General features: G+C 38.4%; 1 protein-coding gene across 3 annotated transcripts in view; it reads left to right on the top strand.

Moving 5' to 3' along the window:
- gmds (GDP-mannose 4,6-dehydratase) overlaps positions 1-26,310 on the top strand; it is a 72,071-nt gene that overhangs the window by 32,402 nt on the left and 13,359 nt on the right. The window lies entirely within an intron of this gene.

Raw genomic sequence — 26,310 nt, 5'->3', positions numbered from 1 at the left:
AGCTAATTCTCTCTCTCTCTTTTTTTATTTATTTTTTTTTACGCACAGTGGTTTCACTCCATGTCAAATTGAATGTGAGAGCTCTGGGCTTCGGCACGGTGTGTGGGAGACTTTTAGGAAAATGGAGGTGTTTTGTACCATTTGTGACTCTGTGTGAGATCTGTGAAGTCCTGTGAGTCACTCAGCTTTAAAATAGCAGCTGTGGAAAATGCACCATTACTGTAAAACTAAAAACTATAGTTTGTGCTATTAGGTTTGCATCATCTGTGAGAGAGTCTGTGTCTATATGTATGTGTGCGATAAAGAGGAGTGTACGTGCTGGGTCAGAGTGAGAGAGTGTATAGGACTTTTCAGGAGAGGTGTGTGTGTGAGAGAGATAAAGAAAGGTAGAGAGAGTAGTTTGTTCATGTGTGTGCCTTAATTCTGAACCCATGTGTAGTTTTGGGTATATTATTATTATTATATACACCGTCTGGACAAAAGTTTGTGTACATCTGACCATAAGATTAATATGTGTGCTTTTTGAAAATCTCATTTCAGTCAGTCTCCATTTGCTGTTATAATAACCTCCATTCTTCTGGGTAGTTTTTGGATTGTGGATGTGGAGATTTGTGCTCGTTCAGCCACAAGGGCATTAGTAAAGTCAAATATTGATGTATGGTGAGGAGGCCTGGGGTGCAGTCAGCATTCCAATTCATCCCAAAGGGGTTCAGTAGGGTTCAGGTCAGATCTCTGTAGCAGGCCACTCAGGATCTTCCACTGCAACCCATGTAAAACATACCTGTATGGAACATTGTTTGTACCCAGGGGCATTGTCATGCTGAAAGTTTTGTGTGTCCTAGTTGAGGTGAAGGAAAAATTGGGGAAGATCCACATGTCTTCCACACACAAAAGATTAACAGGAATACATAATAATTGCTTAAACATAAAGAGATTTAGTGAATTGCAAATGTGTAATCAGATTTAACTGTGATTGTTATAGGATTACTTGGTATGATCCTCTAACAGGTGCAGCACACACAGTGAAGCAGCATACAGGGTGAGGTTTTCGCATTTTGTTCTACCATTACTGGTTTAATTAAGCTAGTTAATGAATTAATGAATTAATTTATTTATTATAAGCATTAGTGTTAGGAATAAATAGTTCTGTGGAGAGATTTGAATAGCTTGCCACTTTGATGCAAATATTTTCTTCTCGCAAGAAGTCTTCTAGCAACACTGAAAAATGAACGGGACAAAAGCTACATTATACTAGTAACCTCTTTAAGGTCTGTTAAAATAATGTAAGTTGCACACCAGGTATTATCTGTGTATTTCTATCTATTCTGTAGCTATCCATCTGTCTATATCTCAATCACAATGTATGTTGCTTGATGTTCATGTATAGTAGCTGGATGAAGTGTGTGTGGTGCATAGTCAGAATTAGATTTTTTTTTTTTAAGGGTGGAGAGGTTAGCATGGAGGGTTTTGGGGGGTTTAGAATCCAGTGGCCTATGTCCAACAAGGGAAACAAACACAGCTGCAAGCTTAGACCACCTTAGCGTGTGTGTGTGTGTGTGTGTGTGTGTGTGTGTGTGTGTGTGTGTGTGTGTGAGAGAGAGAGAGAGAGAGAGAGAGAGAGAGAGAGAGAGAGAGAGAGAGAAAGAAAGAAAGAAAGAAAGAAAGAAAGAAAGAAAGAAAGAAAGAAAGAAAGAAAGAACGAACAGCTTTTAATCTCATGAGAGGACCGTGTCCCAATAATGCTCGGAATACATGTCACTTTTGACTTTTTGAGAACATCTGTCAGATCTTTGTTCATTAAAGTACTTTTTATCTACAAAAAAAGGCAAACAGAATTTATAGGAAAAATGTAAACAGACAGAAGACCATGCTATGGTTTAGGTGTAGTAGGTAGTAGGACTGACCCTCTCAAAAAATTGCATTTGTGTATCTTATACTCTAATTTATGAGGACTTTTATAGCTCTAGCCTTCTAAAGAAAAAAACAAGTACAGTATATGCAGACAGTTAGCACATTAAAGTCCTAAATATTGTCTCTGTCGTTCTATAGAGACATTTTGCTGTCATGCTTTGTCCTTTTTTTTACATTTACTGTAACTCAAACCAGATTTATCACATTTATTCTAAGATGAAACAGTTTTACCCTGGTGAGAGTAGTCACTAGACCCCAACTAAACCCCAATAAACGCCTGTGGGAGATGTTGGAGCAGGTGTGTTAGAAAAAGCTTTCCTCCATCATCAACAGAACACCTACGTTATTTGTTAGAATGATTGTCTGAACCTCCAGTACAGTTCCAGAGACATGTGGAATATACTGCATAGTGCACTAAAGCTGTTTTGGTGGCTTGTGATTGTGCACCCATCTTTCTATGTTGAAATGTGTCAAACAAGACTCAAACGACTTGTTTCTTCTTTTCAGTAAACTACACTTACTAAAAGAAGGAAATGCTCAGTATATTCCCAGAAAGGTCATACTCAATCCCTTTTTACAAGCCCACGATTAGAAAGGTGTGTGATGTTTTGTATCTGAGATGGCCATCACATGTCCAGCTAGTCTGGTTGGATATGAATATTGTTCTCCAAAATTTTCACTCAAGTGAAAACTCAAGGTAATGCAGTCGTGGCACTCGATTCGGATCAGGATTTCAGACAAGATCTTGTTAATGATGTAATCTGATTTGGATTCAGTTCAGGTCCGACTCGGACTGAATGTTCTTGGGGCTGCAGTCAGGTCACGCTTAATATTTCATGTTTGATTGGCAGTTCACAGTGTAGCGCTGCATGATAATTGTTATTGAAATGGTTGTATATTTTCCTATGCAGAATAAAGCAATATTACTTCAGTCTTTTGAATCAGGACTTTTTAAACTATTTTGCAGCCAGGGACCACTTTAGGTGTAAAATAAATTCCATACAGCACTTTAATTTTATCCAACTGGAGAAATACAATTTAATGATATTTAGCCCTTATTTAATTTTAAGTGCACCAGTACAGTTACAGTGAGGAAAATAAGTATTTGAACACCCTGCTATTTTGCAAGTTCTCCCACTTAGAAATCATGGAGGGGTCTGAAATTGTCATCGTAGGTGCATGTCCACTGTGAGAGACATAATCTAAAAAAAAAATCCAGAAATCACAATGTATGATTTTTTTTAACTATTTATTTGTATGATACAGCTGCAAATAAGTATTTGAACACCTGAGAAAGTCAATGTTAATATTTGGTACATTAGCCTTTGTTTGCAATTACAGAGGTCAAACGTTTTCTGTAGTTTTTTACCAGGTTTGCACACACTGCAGGAGGGATTTTGGCCCACTCCTCCACACAGATCTTCTCTAGATCAGTCAGGTTTCTGGCCTGTCGCTGAGAAACACGGAGTTTGAGCTCCCTCCAAAGATTCTCTATTGGGTTTAGGTCTGGAGACTGGCTAGGCCACACCAGAACCTTGATATGCTTCTTACAGAGCCACTCCTTGGTTATCCTGGCTGTGTGCTTGGTCATTGTCATGTTGGAAGACCCAGCCTCGACCCATCTTCAATGCTCTAAATGAGGGAAGGAGGTTGTTCCCCAAAATCTCGCAATACATGGCCCCGGTCATCCTCTCCTTAATACAGTGCAGTCGCTCTGTCCCATGTGCAGAAAAACACCCCAAAGCATGATGCTACCACCCCATGCTTCACAGTAGGGATGGTGTTCTTGGGATGGTACTCATCATTCTTCTTCCTCCAAACACGTTTAGTGGAATTATGACCCAAAAGTTCTATTTTGGTCTCATCTGACCACATGACTTTCTCCCATGACTCCTCTGGATCATCCAAATGGTCATTGGCAAACTTAAGGCGTGCCTGGACATGTGCTGGTTTAAGCAGGGGAACCTTCCGTGCCATGCATGATTTCAAACCATGACGTCTTAGTGTATTACCAACAGTAACCTTGGAAGCGGTGGTCCCAGCTCTTTTCAGGTCATTGACCAGCTCCTCCCGTGTAGTTCTGGGCTGATTTCTCACCTTCCTTAGGATCATTGAGACCCCACGGTGAGATCTTGCATGGAGCCCCAGTCCGAGGAGATTGACAGTCATGTTTAGCTTCTTCCATTTTCTAATGATTGCTCCAACAGTGGACCTTTTTCACCAAGCTGCTTGGCAATTTCCCGTAGCCCTTTCCAGCCTTGTGGAGGTGTACAATTTTGTCTCTAGTGTCTTTGGACAGCTCTTTGGTCTTGGCCATGTTAGTAGTTGGATTCTTACTTATTGTATGGGGTGGACAGGTGTCTTTATGCAGCTAACGACCTCAAACAGGTGCATCTAATTTAGGATAATAAATGTAGTGGAGGTGGACATTTTAAAGGCAGACTAACAGGTCTTTGAGGGTCAGAATTCTAGCTGATAGACAGGTGTTCAAATACTTATTTGCAGCTGTATCATACAAATAAATAGTTTAAAAATCAATATATTGTGATTTCTGGATTTTTTTTTTTAGATTATGTCTCTCACAGTGGACATGCACCTACAATGACAATTTCAGACCCCTCCATGATTTCTAAGTGGGAGAACTTGCAAAATAGCAGGGTGTTCCAATACTTATTTTCCTCACTGTATATAAACAGTAATCCCCCACTTTTCCGTGGTTCGAATCTCGCGTCCCGGTTTATTGCGGAATTGCATTTGCCACATAACTAATTAGTTTAGCTGATTTTTCCGATCTCTCACGGATAGCACGAAACTTATAGGTAATTGTTTTTATGGAGTTTTATAAAAATATAATAATTATAAAATGAAGTAAAATTTTAATAAAGTACAGTACTGTATACATAAAATAGCATTTTTAAGGTGGTGTCCGTTTATCACAGTTTTCCGTTTATTGCGGGCGATTTTGGAACGTAACCACCGCGATAAACACGGGATTATTGTGTACATATATATTTATATTTATATATATTTTAACAATGGACATTTTCTCAAAGCAGCTTTACAGCAATAAAGTTGTATAAAATTTATTATTTTACAGCTTGATCAGTTGTTATGTTTGATTCGTTAAGTAAAAAAACCAGAGATCTTAACAGTGTTGACCTCATAGGGCATGTTTGTCTGGTCTGCATTGAAGAACACTGTGTTTATTTATTTGTAATGTAAACTATTGGAAAAATTGGGTTCAGTGTAACTGTAGGTATATCATTAATTAGTGAAAGGTCTTCACAAGCGTAGTTATGGAAACATACTCTGTGTGTGTGTGTGTGTGTGTGTGTGTGTGTGTGTGTGTGTGTGTGTGTGTGTGTGTGCGCGCGGCAGCTGCTGTCCCTGGGATTGACATGGACGAGTACTTTCCTGCTGTGCTGAGGATGAAAGCACATGCTCTTATGTCTTGTGTTCTGTTTTCTTCTTCTCTCTTCACATGCCCTTTGTAACCAGAACCTCTAACTTTCCGAGTCTCACACTGCGAGGGAGCGGCAGAGAAAAGATCAGAGGAGCGGGGAAATATTAGCGATGATAGAACCAGAGCAAGCTGAAGCAAATGACAAATGGATTTACGTTTGCCGCTTTCTTTAATATTCTCAAACGTGGTGTTGAACCGCATTCACCCTGCATTCACCTTTCACTGTTCGGGTCACGAGCGGCTGTATATATTTCTCTATTGTAGCTTCACTTTATATTTCTTCTGCTTTGTCAGCAAGCTACGTCTTTCATTACCGAGACTGTGCACACTCCCTGTCTCGCTTACACACACACATTCACTCTCACTTCATCACTCTGCGTAGCGGCGTATTTTACTGTCGACCTCTGTGTTCAGTGTTACAGGGTTTGTCTTTTATAAAGTTGGAAACAAGAAAGTAAATCTGTCTCTGTATATGTATGCTTATTGTTTATTATAGCTAGTATTATCATTAGGTAAAACTAAAATTAGGCTGCTCCAGCTTTATATTCTCTCAGTAACTGTTCCCCCAAATACAAGACTAACCAAGTGCCTAAAATTGTTTTATTTTATTACATGCAATGAAATAATCATAAATAAGAATAGCTAGAAGAATGCACATTATAAGTTTACTAATACACATCATAAATGATGCAAAGACGAATCTAGTTATTTGCTGAAATTAACAGAAATTGTGATTGGGTGGATTAATGAGGCAAGATGTCAAGTGGCTGTGCAAAATAAGAGGGTTTAGAATATGATGGTTGTTTCAATGGTGTTTCCATTATTTTTGCTCTTGAAAATGATCATATAAACTCTTTAGACAAAAGTTTGTGGGCACCATTTATTCCACATTTGATGTTAATATTATAATATCCGGTCTTCTGGAAAGATGTCCCACTAGATTTTTTTTTAGAGGAGTATGGTTAAGGAGATTTGTGTTCATTCATCCATAAGGATGTCAGTAGGGCTGCTGCTATTGATTATTTTAATAATCAAATATTGTACCGATCATTTCATTGATTAATGGAGTAAAGAAGTACTATTTCTTTATTAAAGAGCAATACTAAATATACAACAGATAATAGACAGGTCTCGTAGAATGAACAAGTAATTTGTTTTATTTTTATTGTGGAAATTGCATAGAAGTATATCTGTTAAAACTAAACCGGTTTAGTGCATTTAATTGCCATAATACATCAATATACATAAACAAATCATTAAAAACATACAAATCTATTTTAAATTTCTATAAAATTAAGGTAAACTTATTGTACTGAGTTTTCTTAATGTTCTAGTTTGAAATGATCCCAAACTTTGGAAACTTCCTGTCATTTTCTTTGGCCTGAATCCCCTCCTCGCCCCTCGCTGTTTTCTCCCCGTTCCTCCATTTTTCATTCTGCAGCGTGTTTTTACCTGTCCAGAGCTCTCCAGAGTTTAGTGGGTGTTGCATCAGTAATAATGGTCCGTGAGGAAACACAATGCCCTGTGTGTAGTTAAATGGACTAAATAAGGCATCCATTTAACACTGATGTCCAAGTAAATACATAAGATTGTATTGCTGATGAGAGGCAGACATCTGATGTGCTAGGTTGTAGAGTATAGGACCAGTCATTTTTGGAGCCATCTGCTGCCTGCAGGACAAATTGAAATTATAATAAAAAAAAATCATCCCCCCCCAAAAAAAAAAAAAAAAAAAAAAAAAACCACACACATACACACACACTTCTCTTTGTAGAGACTATGTTTGTCTTGTAAGTTCCCTTTTAGGGAAAAGAGACAGTACTGAGCAGTTCTGATTCACTTGTGGGTGGGGCTTATTTTCAGGCCAGAACTGTTTAAACAGAAGCCTGCAGTGAAGGAAAAAAAAACTTGCCAGATGTTCGGCAACACTGCCGATCAGGTTGTTCTAATGTATCGAAGAATTTATATGATTATTACAGATCTAGGAATATTTCAATTATTACAAACTGCATCTTTATAGTAAAAGCGTAATGTTTTTGTGGCTTTTCTGGTTCAGCTACGGTCCCTGAAATAGAGGAAAATATACAGTGAACTCACGTGACAGGCCAGAAAAGGTCTGTTAATGTTTCCTGCCATGGAATAGTGACATTGTTTATTGTTTACTTTTTTTTTTGTTATGAACCGTTTCATCCAAACATGACTCAGTGGTTCGGTTTGAATTTGGCTCATTGATGCCAAAATGTGCAGACCTGGTTAGTGGCTCAGTACGTCTTTTTTCTAGCTATCCTGACAGTAAACCTCTGTTAATTTGGGAATATGCAAACTTCCACAGATATGTGTGCCTTGATGCCTTCCGTGAAAAACAACCAAAAAAACAAACTTGCACCTCAAGCCAGTCGGACAGGTGTGTGTGTGTGTGTGTGTGTGTGTGTGTGTGTGTGTGTGTGTGTGTGTGTGTGTGTGTGTGTGTGTGTGTGTGTGTGTGTGTGTGTGTGTGTTTGATCAGGTTTCTGTATGCAATTGAGTTTTACTTTTACTCTGCATAAGACCCTGTTTGTCCATTGAAGGCCAAGAGGAAGTCCAGAAGGCTCCTGGCATGTGCGTGTGTGTACACTTACGGGAAACGAAAAATCCCACATCAATCATATTTTTCCACTCATAAATAATTTATACTTTTGCTCTTTCTCACTCTTCCTCATGTTGACTCTCTCTCTTTCTCTCCCTCCATCCTGCTGGTACAGGTCTGGGTCCTACACCAATTCCACCTGCTTTCATTATTTATTTATTTGAAATCTTGCTTTTTGTGCACACACACACACTTTCTTTTTTGCATCATTCGTGAATTGCTAATAGGAAGAACTGGAATAGACGACACAATAATCTTACACACCTATTTTATGACGTGGTGCTTTTCCAGTTAAAATATCTCTGCACACACTGTTCTCACAGAGGGCCACACAGTTTTACTGTTTCCAGTTTAGAGTGGAGTGGTGGAGCAAGAGCCATGCAACATTGGACAGCAGAAGGCGAAAGGAAGAAAGGGTTGTGTGGGTGTGTTTCAGAGGGGGAGCAGCCGCCTGCCAAATAGTCTCTGTATGAAGAGAACAGTGCAGCTCTGTAGCCAGATCTGATTGGAAATGATTAGAATATAGCAGTGTGTGTGTGTGTCAGGGGTGTTGCACTCTTAACCTCACTATGAGCTAAATGGGTGTACAGCCTCGTGTTTTTCTTCTACTTTTTTTTTTTCTTTCCACTTGAGACTGTTGAGCATTGACTATTGTCTCTATGAAGCCGGTCCATGACAGATTGGTTATAACAGGCAATAAAAACAGTTTTCTCTGTGTGTGTGTGTGTGTGTGTGTGTGTGTGTGTGTGTGTGTGTGTGTGTGTGTGTGTGTGTGTGTGAGAGAGAGAGAGAGAGAGAGAGATTTTTGAAATTGATTAATATGTAGTAGTCTGTATATCAGGGCTGGGCTTTATTTTAATTGTTTTTTTTTGTTTTGTTTTTTTTATATTATTTTCACATTCAATGGAAGCGCAAAATATTGGATGTTTAAAATCCACGTTGTACTTTTATACACCCTTTACACCAGATAGCTCTTTATGCAGGAGTAATGATTTGACATGTTTACATTATTTGACATTTATTTATTTTTTTATGAAATGTAAGTATATATACGATTTTTTAAGTCACAAATCATTGTTCAATTTGGTGCACCAGTTGTCATTATGTTGTACGCTATATGGCACTATAATACATATGTACGCCATGTACGTATTTGCTTGCTGAACACCCTAATCATCCCATCCCATTCCCTCCTCCACTGTATAATGCTTCAAATAGGCCCTCTCTGGAAAGGAGGAACAACCTGGTCAGAGAGCTTGATCGAGGGCAGTTGTGTTAAATTAACCCTCTTTGCTCTCTTGTCAACAACAAAATGAGTGACTAAATAGTCTGTGTGTGTGTGTGTGTGTGTGTGTGTGTGTGTGTGTGTGTGTGTGTGTGTGTGTTACATGATGTGGGCAGTGTCATCTCTGTCTATTTGTCTGTCATTATGCCCACCTAAACGGCGCAGGATAGTTTCGGTAATGACTACAGGCGAAAGCTGAGGCCTCTGCGAGAATGTGTGTGAGTGTGTGATAGAAAGAAGGTGTTAAGTGACTTGATGAGTTTTCTGGCATTCTCTTCCACTACAGGTAATAATGCATCACACACAATTACCTGACATGTTTTCACAAAAGGTTCTCGGGACCATGTCCTCCGGCCTTATCACTCAACATCTTGTTGTTTCGTGGGCGTGTATGTGTGTGTTAGAGCTGTCAAATTTCTTTAGAACTTCATTTGGATTTTAATTTTAGGCCTTGGCTCTGTGGAAAAAACAAACGAGGCATGTTTAGTGTGAAACTGTCACACAAGCCTAAATTCGCAACCATGTAAGTGGCATACATGTGCAAGTTCACCTCTCTGACTCATACATGCATTTGAGGATTGTGCAAAAAGTGGAAGTTCAGCACAAAACAAAACAGCCTAGCTGATTTGCATATTCCAGTAATAATTAGTTTTGCGTATTGTTTTTGCTGCCTCACAAAATCAGGTGTAAATTTGTGCAGTAGGTTTTGCTTAGAGCAGTAGAATCAGTGTTGCCAGGCGCAGGATATTTCTGCTGAATTAAGATCTCTGCCTGTACAGCTTTAGATATGTAATGCTAACCCAGTTTAGAAGCTTGGTGAAAAAAATTACCACGGAAATTATGTCTAACTTATAGTCTGATTTATTGCTGATAGCAATCCTGAACAATTTTAACATTTAACATAGAAATTCATGACTTTATGGCTTTTTAATATTATAGGATTGCATTTGACCTCAAGCTTTATTCGAATTTTTCATTTTTTATATATATCGTATTTTCCGGACTATAAGCCACTACTTTTTTCCCACGCTTTCAACCCCGCTGCTTAAACAACGAAGGGGGCCCGATTTCACAAGCTTCAAGCCAAACACCTGAACCCGATACCATTAGACCAATGAAATTGCCGAACAGGTTTAAGGTGAACCAATGAAACTCTTTATATTAAATCACGCTCCCACTGAATCGGGCCGCACCACATCATAAATATGGACGAGGTTCCTCTGACGTTTGACCTGCCGCTCACTCGGACTGTCTACAGGAAATGCGAATCATTCGTCAGGCTGAAAACAACCGGGCATGAAAAAACACACTTCACCTGTAGTTCTGAGCTGCACAGCATCGGGAGAAAAGCTTCACCGATGGTGATTTTTAAACATACTACAATGCCAAAAGAAAAACTCCCGAGATAAATAGTTGTGAAAGGATGGAGGAAGACAGTGAACAATGACTTTCTTGGTAGGCTACTGTTTAGATACAAGCCATGTAACAGACACTGTCTTTCATTAAAGCCTGTGTAAAGGTTATTAGTTTCAGTGTAGACACCTGCAGCTTATAGACAGGTGCTGCTTATTTATGTTCAAAATCAAAATTTTTGTCAAATTCAGTGTGTGTGGCTTATATTTGGGTGCGTTTAATAGTCCGGAAATAACGGTAGCTTGTTCTGTACATTTATATTTTTTGTATTAATTAGATAGCATATCTGCCACATTTACACCATTTTTCAGACTTTTTATTTAAAAGATGATTAATTTATTAAAATATTATGCAAGCTATTACTTTGTTGCTTAACTTTTTGTGTCCTAGCAAATGAGATGTCAGTTTCAGATACATTGCCAGCGCATCTTGCAGCTAGTCCAGTTGCATTTTTGTGCGTCGTTTTCTTCTGTGTTTCCTGAGTGCACATCACATAAAGTCATTTAACATTTAGAATGTTTGAATGAAGATATGCTTTACATGTGTTGGAATGGAAGATCTTGAGTGACCTGCTATAGAGCTCTGACCTGAACCCAATTGAACACCTTTGGGATAAATTAGAAAGCTGACTGCACCCCAGGCCTCCTCATCCTACATCAGTCCATGACTTTACTAACATCCTAGAGAATGAGAGAAGCAGTAGTTACTGTAGAATACTACGAGTATGCAGTATATGTGTAGTATATGTAGCAGATTGTACACTAGTCAGTAACCTTATGGCATGAGGCATGAGCTGGCGTTGGTGGTACAGTGTGAATAATACTTCTGGTATTTTACTTCTAATCTGTTTTGCCTATTTTTTATTTATTTTTTTATTTTTTCAATCTAATCCGAGCATTTCAGCCAAGTTGTAGCATCATGTCATATAAAGAATTCATTTGGAATGATGCTATACAATATTATACTTTCTAAACTACTCATGGAAACAGCAAAATGTAGTTTGAGATCTCATCAAGGAAAAAACAACTTCTAGTAAGAGAACAGAGTCTCCTTTTGACTCAAAACCCCAATGAAAAAAGACCAGGGATCATTTACTGCTAGATCTATTTCAGGTTTACTTTAACAGGATTGAGTAAAGTTTACATATAAAGAACTGTGTGAAAACACCCCCCAAAATCCCAGCTCCAGCTGGCTTCTTGTTCACAGTATTTGATAACTACATGATTATTATTTTGTTTACACTACAGGTGTAAACAAAATAATGCTGTTGTAAAATCTGGGTCATGTAGCAACATTGGAAAAGGTGTGAAAATAAGTATCAATTAGGGCTGCAACTAATGATTATTTTGATAATTGTTTCATCGGACAATTGTTATCATTTATTTATTTATTTATTTATTTATTTGGATTAATTGAAAAAAGTTTTATTTAATTTAATGTTTTGCTCATTGTAATTATATTTCAGGGAATTTATGTATAAAAAAGTGTACTTCAAAAATGCAAAGGCCACATGTAGACATTTTATAAACCTTAGAGTGGCTGCTTGTTGAGGAGTGCGTGGGGGATTTCTTCTTGAACAAATTAACTCATGTTTCTGTAAGAAAAAAATTAAATAAAAAATTTCTAGATGGCAAATTGACAACCATGCATAAATCAATACAAGTTATAATACAAGCATTTAGAATTTATAATGAATTCAATTTTGTACAATAATTAAATTATATAAACAAATTACATAAATTAAATATACAAATATCAAAAACAAGCATTTGAACATTGTAAAGCTACACGAAATCACATGTAAAAAACTATAATTTACCTGTTGTAGCAGACAAATGCTATAAAAAGAGAATGGAACAGAAAAACACAGCAAGCTAACAGGCTTGTTTTAAAAGAAAATAGAAAAAATATGCATTGGTGTAAATTCAAACCACACCAGTGACTAAACTGTAATCGTTTACTGCTGCTGTTATTTGCTGCTTTTAGATTTAATGTTTGTTCGCACTGTTTTAATCGAACCCATCATTATGTTGCGGCTGTGTTATCTTACCTCCGTAACTTGAGCAGCCCAACTAATTGATAATGGCATTCGTTGACAATAAATTTTATTATCGATTTTATCGATTCGTTGTTGCAGCCCTAGTATCAATCACATGCATTTATTCAGAGTACTGTCCATACATGACATCATATTCACACCTTTTTTTTTGTTCTTTGGGTTTGAATCAAATTTTTTTTAGGGATTGTGACAAACTGATGCTCACAAAACCTAGTGGGTCTGTTTTCTATAATGTCTCATTAAATTGGTCTGGAAGGTATCATGATAAACGTGGCACACAAAAACACTCACTCTTCTACTCTCACAAACACACACACAAATGCGCTCCATCGTTTCTCGACCCCAACTGACCCAGTGATCCACTCATCCCCATCTGGTTCTGCTTTAGTCCTCCCCCAAGGGCCGGGAAATAGTTGGAGGAGCCTGCGTTTCCCCAGGGGTGCATTTCACAGGTGCACCACTGCAAGTCTTGAGCCTTTTTACATTAGGCTCAAACGGCCGAAATAACAAATACTGCTCTATTAGAAGCGCCAAAACCCCAGAGTCAGGACAGAGAGCGCACTGAGTCAAGGCTCTGGAGGTCAGTCCGGTTTAACTACAGCAAAGCTGGAACCTTTTCACCATTAAACATCTTAATGACTCAGCAGTCAGGACCCTACACCCAGGCTGTTAAACATCCCTACACACAAACACACCATCCAGATGTGGGCAGTGGTGCATTGGATTGGATAATAGGTCAAGATTGACTGTTTAATGGCAGGAGTTTCTCTTTTAGAGCCTAGAGGCTAGAGGTCAAATGTTGCCCTGCCCATTACAAAGACCTGCTGCAAGTGTGTGTGTGTGTGTGTGTGTGTGTGTGTGTGTGCGCTGAATAGATGAAGCATGTGACCACCCATAGTTGGCCCAGGAGGTGGTAATCCCTGTTGGATTGTAAACAGCCACCTTCATGCTTGCTCTCCTCCATATAGTGGGAAAAGTATGAATTGTGGGAAGTTTCACATCTGCAGGTAGTGAGGTCCTGATTTAGACACAGCTTAAGGTTTATAGGCACCCCCGCTGCGTTTTAGTAATGTACTTCATTTTTAATGTTCAAGATAGCATTGCGCCTATCCTCTTTTTCTCACACACACTTTCTTCCACAACACAGGACTTTTGCAGACATGTAGTGCATTTCTGGGGAATTTAATGAGGTGTAGCTTAAAGTCAGAATTACCCTGCAATTTAGAATTTGCTGATGCCAAGTGGCATCACAGGAAAGTGTTCACCCTGCTGCCAGAAATCGCAAGTTTGCAATGCTGCAGCCATTTGTTGCTGGGAATCCAATGAACAAAATTAGCTGTGCTTTCTAAATAGCCTTCCCTGGCTACTGATACGGGTGTTTAGTGTTGGTCAAATTACCAAATTGGGGAGAAATGTCTTTGCTGGAAAAAAATATTATTCTAAACAAACTAGTGTTATGTCATAAAGCATTTAAGATTACAAAAGAGTATGTGAATCCAGTCATACAACTTCAGAGGGCAGTTCCAATTATAAGCGATTTAATTGTAAACTAATTATAAACTTTTGTTATGTATGAACCAATGTATGAGAAAACCATACATGTATATATATATATGTGTGTGTGTGTGTGTGTGTGTGTGTGTGTGTGTGTGTGTGTGTGTGTGTGTGTGCATCTGTATATGTATATAATGTTAGTCTTTTATTATATGATTCTTTGTTCTTTGCTTTAACTAACCTGAGGGAATGTATTGCGCTGGGAAGAACATAGATTACTCTATAAGGGGAAATTGTGTGTCTTGTTTAATCTTTATTGCCAGGCCTTACTTCATCATCCTTTTTGCATCTTTAAGGATTAAATGATTTCAAATATGGAAAATTGTTTCTAAGATTCCTTTAATGCATTTGCTATATAAAGTGTCAGAGAAAGTGTAAGGCACATCAGACTTCCAAACAATTTCACTGGAAACAAGTTCTATCCTCGCTCTCCTCTTTATTTCTTTTCTCACTAGGGGAAATGTACAATAATTTCCATGACAGTGCACATAGCTGATCAAGAAAAACCATAGTGGCCTCAATCTGTGTGTTCTCCATTGCAGAGAAGAAAAATACATAGGACGTCACTTTGGTTTATATTTTTAGCAATATGGTTTTGGGTTGAAAATGTTTGTATTTTAAAGTGAGCAGTGGTCTGTGTATGGAGTTCTGTTTCGGTTTAGTGATGCGAAATAACTTGTGCCAATTTGTCAGTTCCGGTTAACACAAAATATTAGTGTTCAAATCGAGCCATAGCTACCCTACAAAAAAAAAAATTACATACGGATACGTAAGCCATAGTCTGAACACTGTATTAGAGACCCAGCCACACAGTCCTGAAAAATACCACTCAATTTCAAACCCTAAGGGCCCAGACGACAGACAGACAATAGATGGCCAAGGTAGTTAAAAGGTTTGAAAGGTTCCTCTGTTGAAATAGCAGGAAGTGAGTAAACCCCAAGCGCTAGGCTGAATGAGTGCTTCCGGCTTCCTGTCTCTACAGGAAGTGCAGACTTTTAGAAGAACCAGACTGAATTAGTTTGAATGTGTTATGTGATTGTGGGTGTGGATTAGGGCTCTCCCACATGCAGAAGGTTTTCGTATTGTAGCCTGTCTGTGATGTGTGGATGTGAATATCAGTGAAATTCACGTGTGATTTAAGACTTGCAAATGTGAATGCAACATGTGTGAGCGAGAGAAAAAGAAATGTGCACGCAACTGCAGGATTTTCCTCTCGCTCTGCTCCTGTAGTGGATTTCCTCCCCCTTATTTTAATCAAAGAGCCTTTCGGCTCATTTCAGCCGCAGCCAAACGCAATCAGAACCTGACATGAACCAGGGCATGCCAGACACACACTGTAACACACACACACACACACACACACACACACACACACACACACACACACACACACAGAGACAGCTGGACCATGTTAGAATTCTCTACAGTAGCTTGCCCTTTCCCAGTTATTAGAAATGTATTGTTCTGCTGCTTTAGCTCAGATTTTATTCAATGCAGGTGCTTCAATTCCTCCAACAAGAAACACACACACACTTACACAGAGCAGTCTGTTCGTTTCTGTGTCACACACGCCAACCCACAGCTTGAACACATAGTACTATGTCTCAGCAGCTCAGCAAAATCAGAACATGTGATTCTGATTTATAGAGCCTTTGCCTCCAATATGACAAAAATGTATTTCATTATAACTCTAGATATTACTAACTCGGAATCGTCTGGACCTGTCAGTTTTGCTCCGCCATCGCTGCGTTTTATTATCTTATAATTGTGTATTTGGGTGTGCCAGGATCAGAAACATGACTGTTTAATGTAACACAAATGCTGTTTAGTGTGTATAACCTACTGTAGCATGAACAAGTTCAGCCGACTAACTGATCAGACATGCACACAAAAGCAATGAAAGTCAGGGAACATCGGTTTCCCCTTCGCACTGACTGGCAGTTATATTCTGTGTTCAAATTGTTGCCTGCAGTGAAAAGTCTGCATTACATAGACTGTTATAGAGAACAGAATTCATCATTTAGGTGAATAATTACATTTCTTACATGACTCTGATGTACTCTTAAGTTTTATAGTTCCGTCACATAAACATGTAAAACAGGATTTAAGTCTGTGTCCACACCAAAATTAAACCGATTTCAAGAAAACAAAAGCAGCCAAATGGAATATACACTGAGCATGTGCGACTAGAATACATTTACATTTGTTTTAAGTGCAACATGTAAAATCCTAGATGGAATGTTGCCAGGTGTGGTAATATATTTGGAATAACTTGTCACTGGTTGATGTAATGTATGTTGTGTAGGGATAATAAGATTTTTTATATCGCACTTGCCTAAAAAATCTATGCCTTCTTGACAGGTGAAAAATTCGGTGGCAGAATACTGTTGCAATAAATAGGTTTGATAACATTTTAAACATAAAAGATGACCTTTGCATGTGCAAAGCCCTGCAGTTATAATTGTGTATCAAAAAGGTTGTTTTGGCTACACATTTAGGAATGAAATGAAACAAACAAATTGGTGTACAAAATAATAATCAAAGAAATTATCATTGTATTATGTTTCAATATTTAAGCACATAGCAGTCCTTGGGCTTGTGTGGAAGAGTTGGTGAATTAAATTGCTGAAACTGAGAGCATTGGATGGAGGATGTGATGTCTACAGCAGTTTCCGGGAGGGTTATAAGTCCTCATGGAACATGCACAGTTTTTTTTCAATGTTTTGAGGCCATTTCCACTAAAACAGGAAGTCAGAAGAAGTTAAATAGCCAATAGAATTTATTTTAGCTGACAGCCCAGGCTAAGCCCTACTTGACAGCTAGAACTATGGCTGCAAGCCTGAGCAATAATGATGCATTGGATTTGCTTCTGCAGGATTTAACCCCACCTCCTTCACCTTTTCCAGCAGACCTTGTCTTTGGAGTCAGTATGTATCAATATAAGCCAAGAGCAAAGTGAGACTGTTTCTCAGCATGGTGATTTTTATAAGTTTGGGGGCAGAATCCTTTAGATTCTTGAGAGTATTTGATTGTACAACTTCAAGTTACATATTCATATTAATTTTTTTATTATTATATTATTATTATTATTTAGATTTCTTGGGGATTTCAGTGCCCTGCAGTAGAGTTATAAAATAGTCAGACTTTTTGAATTAGCAATATAGTGTCGATGTGACTCTATGTCTCGATGTGAAGCTAGTATCTGCACTTCAAGCTAAATAATTTCACTTATGCAGTAGACTTGGAAAAATGACTTTTACAGCAATTTTCTGTTGAATTGGAATATTTGTAGACTAACAATTAAAAAATTATTTGGTAGTCTCTCTAGTCATCTTGCAACCCCTGGAGTGCACAAAAAGACATTCTAAGCACGAATGAATAGTTTATGCTGGAGAAATATGTGACCCCAGTCTTGTAGTTGGTGTAAAGCTTCTGCATACCTAATGAAAGCTTTCCCCAAGGTCTTAGAGTTAATGGAAGAAGAGAGAAAATCTAGTTACTATCACCAATTATTCAGGGATTTGTTTATGCACAAGACAAACATCAACCTAATTTGTTAGCAATCAAGCATTTAAGTACCCTGGCTCTGCAAGCTTTACATTTTTATCCAGAAACAATCTGCCAAGCCTTTGTTGTAAACCGATCTTCTCAACTAAGTATAACTCTGAACCTCAGTCCAAGTGTGCAGCGCGCTGAGTGACAGTGCTGCGCGGCTGGAATTTCAAGTGAGACAGCCAGTTTAGGGTTTAAGGTCAAACATAGCCTTAAATATATGGAGAGGAAAAATTCCTGTAGCTTCCAACTTAGACTCTACCATGTACAAAAGTTGGTAATGTGTTTTTTTGTTGTGCTTAGGGTTTTTAAACATTAATACTCAAAACTAACTAATAGTTTAAGGTGCATGAGAATCATTTGTATAAATTTTTCAGTTAAGTCTATTTTATAAACAGTATAAAGGTATCTGGTCATAGACACCACATATAGTCATATTTGTAAATGCTTATTGATAGAATTTAATAATATTGATAGTTGATCAACAACTGAAATTGTGGGAGTTGTTATATAGTTGTGTTCTTAGTGCTGGGATAACATGCTGATTAGTTTTCAGAAATATTCATTTTGCTTCATCTTCTCAGTGGTAGGATTTTTGCTGTCGCATTGTTATTTGGCTCAAGATGCTGTGGATCAGAAGGTTTAGCAAGATGCATGTGTGAGAGAGTCTTTATTGTCCATGAGGTAATGATTTAAAGGCCTAATAAGGTTTTAATTATGTTTTACACGGGGTGTTTAATATAGTCCAGAGGTTAAAACATACCAGATCTTACCTCCTCCTTTTTCTCCTCCTCCTCTTCCTTCTCTTTCTCCTCCTTATCCTGTTCTTCATCCATCCTCTTATCATTTTCTCTTTATAAGTCTCTGCCTTTACCATCTCATCTCATGTGAGTGCTTTGTGTAATAATGGCTAAATTAGAAAACAGACATGCAGGTTGTGAACTTTGTTCTCGCAGCCATCTTAACAGTTATCTTATCAAAACAGTGCATTCTTTACATAGCTCCTTTCTGTTTCGCTCCTCCAGCCAATCCAGAGCCACTGACATGAGCATTTGTGCTTCCATATTCCTCGAATAACACAGCCTACAACTTTTGTATTGTGTGTGTGTGTGTGTGTGTGTGTGTGTGTGTGTGTGTGTGTGTGTGTGTGTGAGAGAGAGTGAGTGAGTGTGTGGGGCTGGGCAAGAAGGTGACGTGCTTTTTGTTTTTTTCTTACTTTCATGACAGCACAATAGACAGGAGCCGCCCTCACTGTACCTGCATAAACCCGACTTTACACACCTGAAACCAACACCCCAGTCCACACACACACACACACACACACACACACACACACACACACACACACACACTCACACTCTCACACACACACACTCACACAAAGCTTCCTGCCAAGACTGGTTTCAACTCTGTCTTATATTCAGCATTTCGGAAAATAAATAGAGTTTAAAAGGTATGTGTGTGTTTGTGCTCTAAATGGCTTTTGCTTGGCAAGAGGTATAACAGTGGTGCTTTCATCAAACTTCATCTTTTTACAGTAAGACTGTTAATAGAAAGAGAGAGACAGAGAGAGAGAGAGAGAGAGAGAGAGAGAGAGAGAGAGAAAGAGCGTGTGTGTGTGTGTGTGTGTGTATACAAAAAAATCCATACATGCATTGCTTTTTCTTATGCAGTGTAAATATCCACACCATGATTTCAGGCCTCACTGTCTTTCTTTTTTTTCTTTCTTACTTTTTTCCTCTCTTTTTATCATGCATGCAAACATTACATGATGAACTACATGGTTTCATCTGATTTGATTTGCCTTTCAGCAAAGTTTCAGGATGGGTTTATCTACTCTTGCAAATTATGTATACAGTGTATGTACAGTATGTTTAGTGCCACACATTATCACTCTTCTGTCCTTTTTTTTGCACCCATGAGCACCCAAAGACACCCATGATTACATTGTGCTTGATTAGTTTGTTGCCAAAATTATGATTTTGCAAAAACAGGTTCAACACATTTATTTTTATTTATTTTTTTTAAAGATGTTTCGAAACGCCGAGTGCTGCTTTTTAAACAGATCATGAAAATCACTACATTTGATATTAAAGCATTTATAATATAACTATTATAGATTTTTATAGATTTTTAGATCATCTGTAGATAGTCTGTGCAAACTGTTTTTAGTTAATCAGCACCTTGTTTATATAATGTGTTTACATTAGTTACATGTAGGCAAATTAAAAAGCCAAGCGGATGTTGTTTTTTGCATTTGAATGTTTGTGTAATAAAATCTTAGACAGAGGAACAAGACAAAGGTAATCTGATCTTTTGTCTGTGTAAAATAAGAACAGTATGTTGATATTGCTCAGAAAGTGGGATGTGCTCGAAGTTCATAAATGTTATTGTTTTTACTCAGTCGAAGGTGGGACATACCAATCCAAAGCAGTATTAATTTAAGGAAGAGAGAAGTACTAGTGAAATTCACACAAACCTCAAACGTATCTTTTTTTAATTTTAATTTATTTTTTTATGGCCATATGTGGGTTTTCTCCAAACTTTTACCACAGAGTTTGAGGCACATAAATGTCTTTGGATGTGGTAGCAAAACATTTCCCTTCACCTTAGCTAGGTGGCCCAAACCTGTTCCAGCATGGCAATGCCCCTGTGCAGAAATCCAGCTCCTGAACATGTGGCTCACATGGGTTGTATGGGATCTCTAGTGGCCTGCTATAGAGCTTTATCAACCCTATTGAACATCTTCCCAAATGGGAATTAATTGTGAAATTTAATGTGCGAAAAGCCCATATGAATTTTATGGTTACTTGTCCACAAACCTTTGTCCAAACCGTGTATTTACAAACCACAGCAACACATCGCACAACTAAATGACTGTTATGTTTCGTTTAGAAAGAACCCAATTGAGTGTACTTATGTGGGATTTTACCGTTTACATCATATTGAAGGTCCCTGCTTTTGTTTTTCCTCACTCGCATTGCTCAGGCATGAAGTGTTTGCCGTGCATGTGTGTTTGTGCATGTGTGTGTTCACACACCTGCTGCTCATTTTCCAATTTGTAACCAATATGTTCAGCAGTGGGCTAAATGATGCAGATAACCATCTCTCTACTTTGTAATGCACACTCTCTTACACACGCACTGCTGTGGACATACAATTTGCTTTTACATATACATATCCTGGATGGTTTACAAATTATATACTCTTACACTATTTTTCCAAACACAACAAATATGAAGAAAAAACAATTCTTTCATCTGTATGTGTACATTACATTTGGGTGTGTACATTACATTTCTACATTTCAGACGTTTGATGTTTGGCTTACAATTAGATAAATAGAATATATAAAAATAAATAAAAATAATGTATATTCAAGAACAAGGGATTACCAAAAATATAGGTAAATATGCACCTAATTAGTGTATAAATAAGTGAATGAATGAATGAATGAATGAGAGGAAAGACAGAGCAGTTAAACTGGTGTGTAACTGCAGGTCTCAGTGGCAGCAGGAATAAGAGAAAATAGCTTTTGTGGAAGAGCGCTAATAAAGTTCACAGGTGATCTGCAGGCAAAACCTCAGTCTGTGTGTGTGTGTGTGTGTGTGTGTGTGTGTGTGTGTGTGTGTGTGTGTGTGTGTGTGTATTTGGACTATGGCCGTACGACAGCCTGTCTGTGCCTAACTCAAACCACCTGCCTCAAACAGAGCTCTTCTGTGTTCAGTACAAAAAAAAGTCTGTGACCGTGTGTGTGTGTGTGTGTGTGTGTGTGTGTGTGTGTGTGTGTGTGTGTGTGTGTGTGTGTGTGTATGGTGCAGTGCAGCAGGGAGCGTTAAAACTTTCGCCAGTTGCAAAATATGCTTCCAAAAAAATACAGCACATGTAAATAAGGCTCAAAAACTCTCACCCAGCCTTGCAAGAGCCTGTTTGTGTTATGTGCATATTTGTTTTATACAGGTGTGTGTGTGTGTGTGTGTGTGTGTGTGTGTGTGTGTGTGTGTGTGTGTGTGTGTAGGAAAAAATTTAACATCACGCTTGTCCTTGTCCCTGATTTTGTGCTTGTGTAATTTAACAGTTTTAAGAGAGAGTTTGCATTTCAGAATTCAAAGACAGTGGAAAACAGAGAGGAACACACACACACACACACACACTCAGAAAATCAGGAGGTGTGATGGGCATGTCACCACGGTTAAGCCTATGGCTTTATTTGCCTTTCACCTCAAACCAAGACCTGACAGATTTTTTTCTCCTTCATACCTTTCTCTCTCTCTCTCTCTCTCTCTCTCTCTCCTCTCATTCCTGAATGACATTTTTTTCCAGGTCTTAAATTCATACTGTAGATTAGATTGTTTATGTCCATTGGTCACCATTTGACCACCATCTCCACTTGATCACTGTGCTTAGTAATATCACTACACCTTTCTGTACAGATGCAAATAAAACTCACTTGTAATAGACAAGTAATGAAAATATATATTTTTAATTTCTTTATGAAAAAGGAATGAACTTTTCCTCCCTTTGTTTCTCTCCAATTCGGGTATTACAAACATCTCACCCACTTGCTAACTCTTGTCCAATCACATGGTGGGTAATAACTAGAGTGGCTGGGGTGTGCACGTCCTCAGAGGTACGTGGAGTGGACTGTTCTTGTCTAGTTTTTGAATGCCTTCATTTACTTTAAGCCGCAGTGATTGTGTTCGCATGTAACCACTTATTCTTGTTTCTGAACAGTAATGCTGTTTTTGATTTTGGGTCATCTGTCCGTCATTCACTAACTATTTGCTCTACATTTTCACATGACTGCTACAAACCAGTAAAGGTGAAGGTTAGGGCATGAGTTCTCTGAGTATCTTTTTAGATTGTTGCTCATGAAGTGTTACACTTTGAGGAAAGTACTAACTGCTCTTTTTTTACATACATGAGCTCTCAGATGGCATGATTGGCTTTAATTGGCAGCATGGAGACTAATGCCATTTCTCCCACCATTTTTTCCGTTTTGGACTTCCAGTGAAGGATGCAGACTTAAATCAGAATTTTATAATACTTTTTAAATGACGCTTAGCATGTACATGCTGCGATTATCCCTACTGTTTTTAGATTTTATTGGATTTTGAATCATTTAGTTTCTTTTTGCACTTGAGTTTAAACAGGCCGACCAATAGGATGTTAGTGGGAAAAGGCCTTGAATAAGCATGTCATTTTTTATTTTTTTTATTGAAGAAATAACAGAAATGTGAGAATGCAAGATTTACCATTTTCATGATTTGTCCTCAGGCTACATGCAGCCGATCAGACACACTTCCGTTCATTTCATTGTGAAATTGTAGCTAATCCAGATGTCAGTGTCGAGCTCGAGCAACGGCTGAACTCAAAGACTATCAAGCACAAGACTGCCTTGATGGATGGGCAGGAAGGCAAGGCTGATAAGGCAAGGGGCTACACACTACTTCCCTGCACACACGTTAAGGGTTTTTGCCCTCCCCCTCTGTCTGTGTCTGGGCTCACATTGTAAATGCAGTAAGTCATGGGTGGACTGGACACCGGCAGCCCCATGCGAGTTTAAAAAAGAACATTGAGCACGCACAATGACAGGGCTTTTACAGCAGAACACGTTGCACTCTCTCCGGCCTTCACCACAAAGATTTTGGAGTGGGGCTAGAGGTTTTCTGTGGGTATTTGTATGTGTGTGTAAGTGTGTTAGTGTGTGCGAGTCATGAACAGGAAGGGGAATTTTTGCCTGGGCCTCTCAGCTGTCTCTCACAGAGGTAATGATCCAGAGCAGGGGAGAGAAAAAAGTACTGAGGGCGAGAACCAATAAGGCAAGCTAAAGGAGAGAGGTGAGCACAAGGTACGATGGGGGAAACGAGGTAAAATGGAACGAGAGCATACATCTTTCCAGTACTGCTTCGCCAGACTTTTTATTGAATAAATGTGCTGATGAGTGAAATCATGGACAACGAGGTGTTTCCTAAAGTCCAGTTCATGTCTGAAACACCTGAGGTCACTGCTTATGGAATTCATTTCTTGTCAATAGGAATCATATGCTCGACAGAACAATGGCAAAAAGGTTTCTGAATCGCAAAATCATAGTCCAATGCCAAAACCTGTAACCATTACATAGCCAGAATTATTGGCACCCTTTTAAGAATAACAAGATTAAACAATTCTCATTTCAGACTAAAAGATTTTTTTACTGTGAAGATGTATTTCTAACTTTTTTGGTAAAAAAAAATAGTCCACATGTACACACTTTTTTAAAACACATTATAGGTTTATAGACTTTGTTAAAAGCCATTTAAAAAAAAAAGTTCTCCTCAAACTGCTCCTTGACCCATATTATAGGTTATTATTAAACTCATGTTGTAAACAGTTTGGTTGAAAGCTTGCAAATTGTAATTAGCACCAAACCTGTTCCAGTGTACAAAGTCCTATGTACAAAGTCAGCTATGTACAAAATATGGTTAGTGGATTGGAGTGAAAGATTTTGCATGGCCCGCTATAGACCTCCTCACCCGCATCATTACCTGAGTTTACTGATGCCCTTGTAGCTGAATGAGCACAAAGCTCCACAACCATAATCCAAAATCTAGTGGAACATCTTTCCCGAAGAGTAGAGATTATTATAACATCAAATGGGGACTGAATGTAATAGTGGATGTTCAAAAAGCGCATATGAATCATATGGTCAGGTGTCCACAGATTATTGTCCATATTGTTTATTAATAGAAAATATTTTCAGGTACATTAAACACAACTGTTTAAAATAGCTTTAAATCTCTTGATTGCAACATTAAACCTGGCATAGCTTTAGGAATATTGCAAGACTTGGCATTAGTTATGGTCTTGACAAAATTATTTGTGATGAACAGCTTTTTTGTACCACATTTAAAGAAAGCATTTTTAAATCAAACTTGAACCAGATGTTTGCTTTTGGATAGTCTGAAGTGTGTGTTGTTTGTATTTACCTGTGTAAATAAGTAAGTAGTTTCTCTTTTAAAAGTTTGATACTAGTAGAATTTTCTCACCATTTTGAATTCTCTTATAGGGGTATGGGGTTTGTTAAACTTAGGGAATATAAAAGATTATTTCCACACACACACACACACACACACACACACACACACACACACACACACACACTCGGGGTGTGTATCTTCTTTCACTTTAAATTTATAGTAAACTTTCTATTTTCAGGTGACCTCTTCTTCCCTCCCTTCTGCTCTCTCTCCCTTTCCATCTCCATCTATTTCTCCATTCCCCCACACACACACACACACACACTATTCCTTTCTCCCCCCATGCGTGTGTCTGGTGCCTCATTTGCGCCTGATGGATGGAGCATGTGAGTGGAGCCGGAGTGAAATATGAGTGTGTGTGTGTGTGTGTGTGTGTGTGTGTGTGTGTGTGTGTGTGTGTGTGTGTGTGAGCAGCAGGCAGATTCCCACTGCAGCAGATAGAACGTGCTGATGGACTCTTTATTCTGCCATGGAGTCCAGCGGGGGAAGAGACGCGCATTAAACGTGGAGCCAACTGGCTTCAGCTATGACCATTTAATACTCTGCAGAATCATACACAATGGTGTGTGTGTGTGTGTGTGTGTGTGTGTGTGTGTGTGTGTTTGTGTGCTTTTTATAGATGGAGCCAGATCTACTGATGCTGAGCTGCACATATCTTATCTGTCTCCCCCTATTTATCTTGTTCCCCAGTCTCTTTTATAATATTTCAGCCGGCTTCACAAAAGTGTTTGATTGTATGAGTGTGTGTATGTGTGTGTGTGTGTGTGTGTTGAGGGGGTTTGAAAGGGGTTGATGGGGTGGAGGGTGGGGGGGGTCAGGATTTGGGTAGCCGGACCTGGGAACTAGTTTCTTCATTCCCACAATAATTAATATCCCAGGAGGCTTTGTGCTGACGTCAGGACAGGGACGTGTGTGTATGTGTTGGAGCGGGTGTAGGATCCTAACCACATGAAAGCGCTAAAGATCAGACTGGGTTATATTTTTACAAAATTTCTCAAATGTGTTTTTAAACTTAACAAACAAATGGTTAACTATTATAAGTCAATTTCCCTCTGTCTATCCACAAAAATAAACAACTACAAAATATTGAGCATATTTCTACACATTTTAGTGTTGAGTATAATTCTACACATTTAGAATTTTAGCATCTCTAAGTGTGCATGATATGCAAATTGGAAATGCCTCCTGATTAATAGTTACTGTCCTCCATCGCAACATCAAAAAACAGAGAGGATCTATTATACACGCTGTAGAGATGACAATGAAGAGTTTTAAAATGTTATAATAGTCTTATAAAAATATATTAATGAAGCATAAAATACATTAAATTTAGTCAGCGTATAGAAATGAATGAATCAGCGATTATTTCTCCATGTCAGCATGAACACAGCTCAGTAGACTGAAGAGATGATGATGATTTTTATGCCT

Source organism: Silurus meridionalis, chromosome 23 (genome assembly GCF_014805685.1).
Source record: "Silurus meridionalis isolate SWU-2019-XX chromosome 23, ASM1480568v1, whole genome shotgun sequence".
Classification (NCBI taxonomy): Eukaryota; Metazoa; Chordata; class Actinopteri; order Siluriformes; family Siluridae; genus Silurus; species Silurus meridionalis.
Note: the sequence above shows the minus strand (reverse complement) of the source record. Positions and strands in the feature narration are given on the sequence as shown.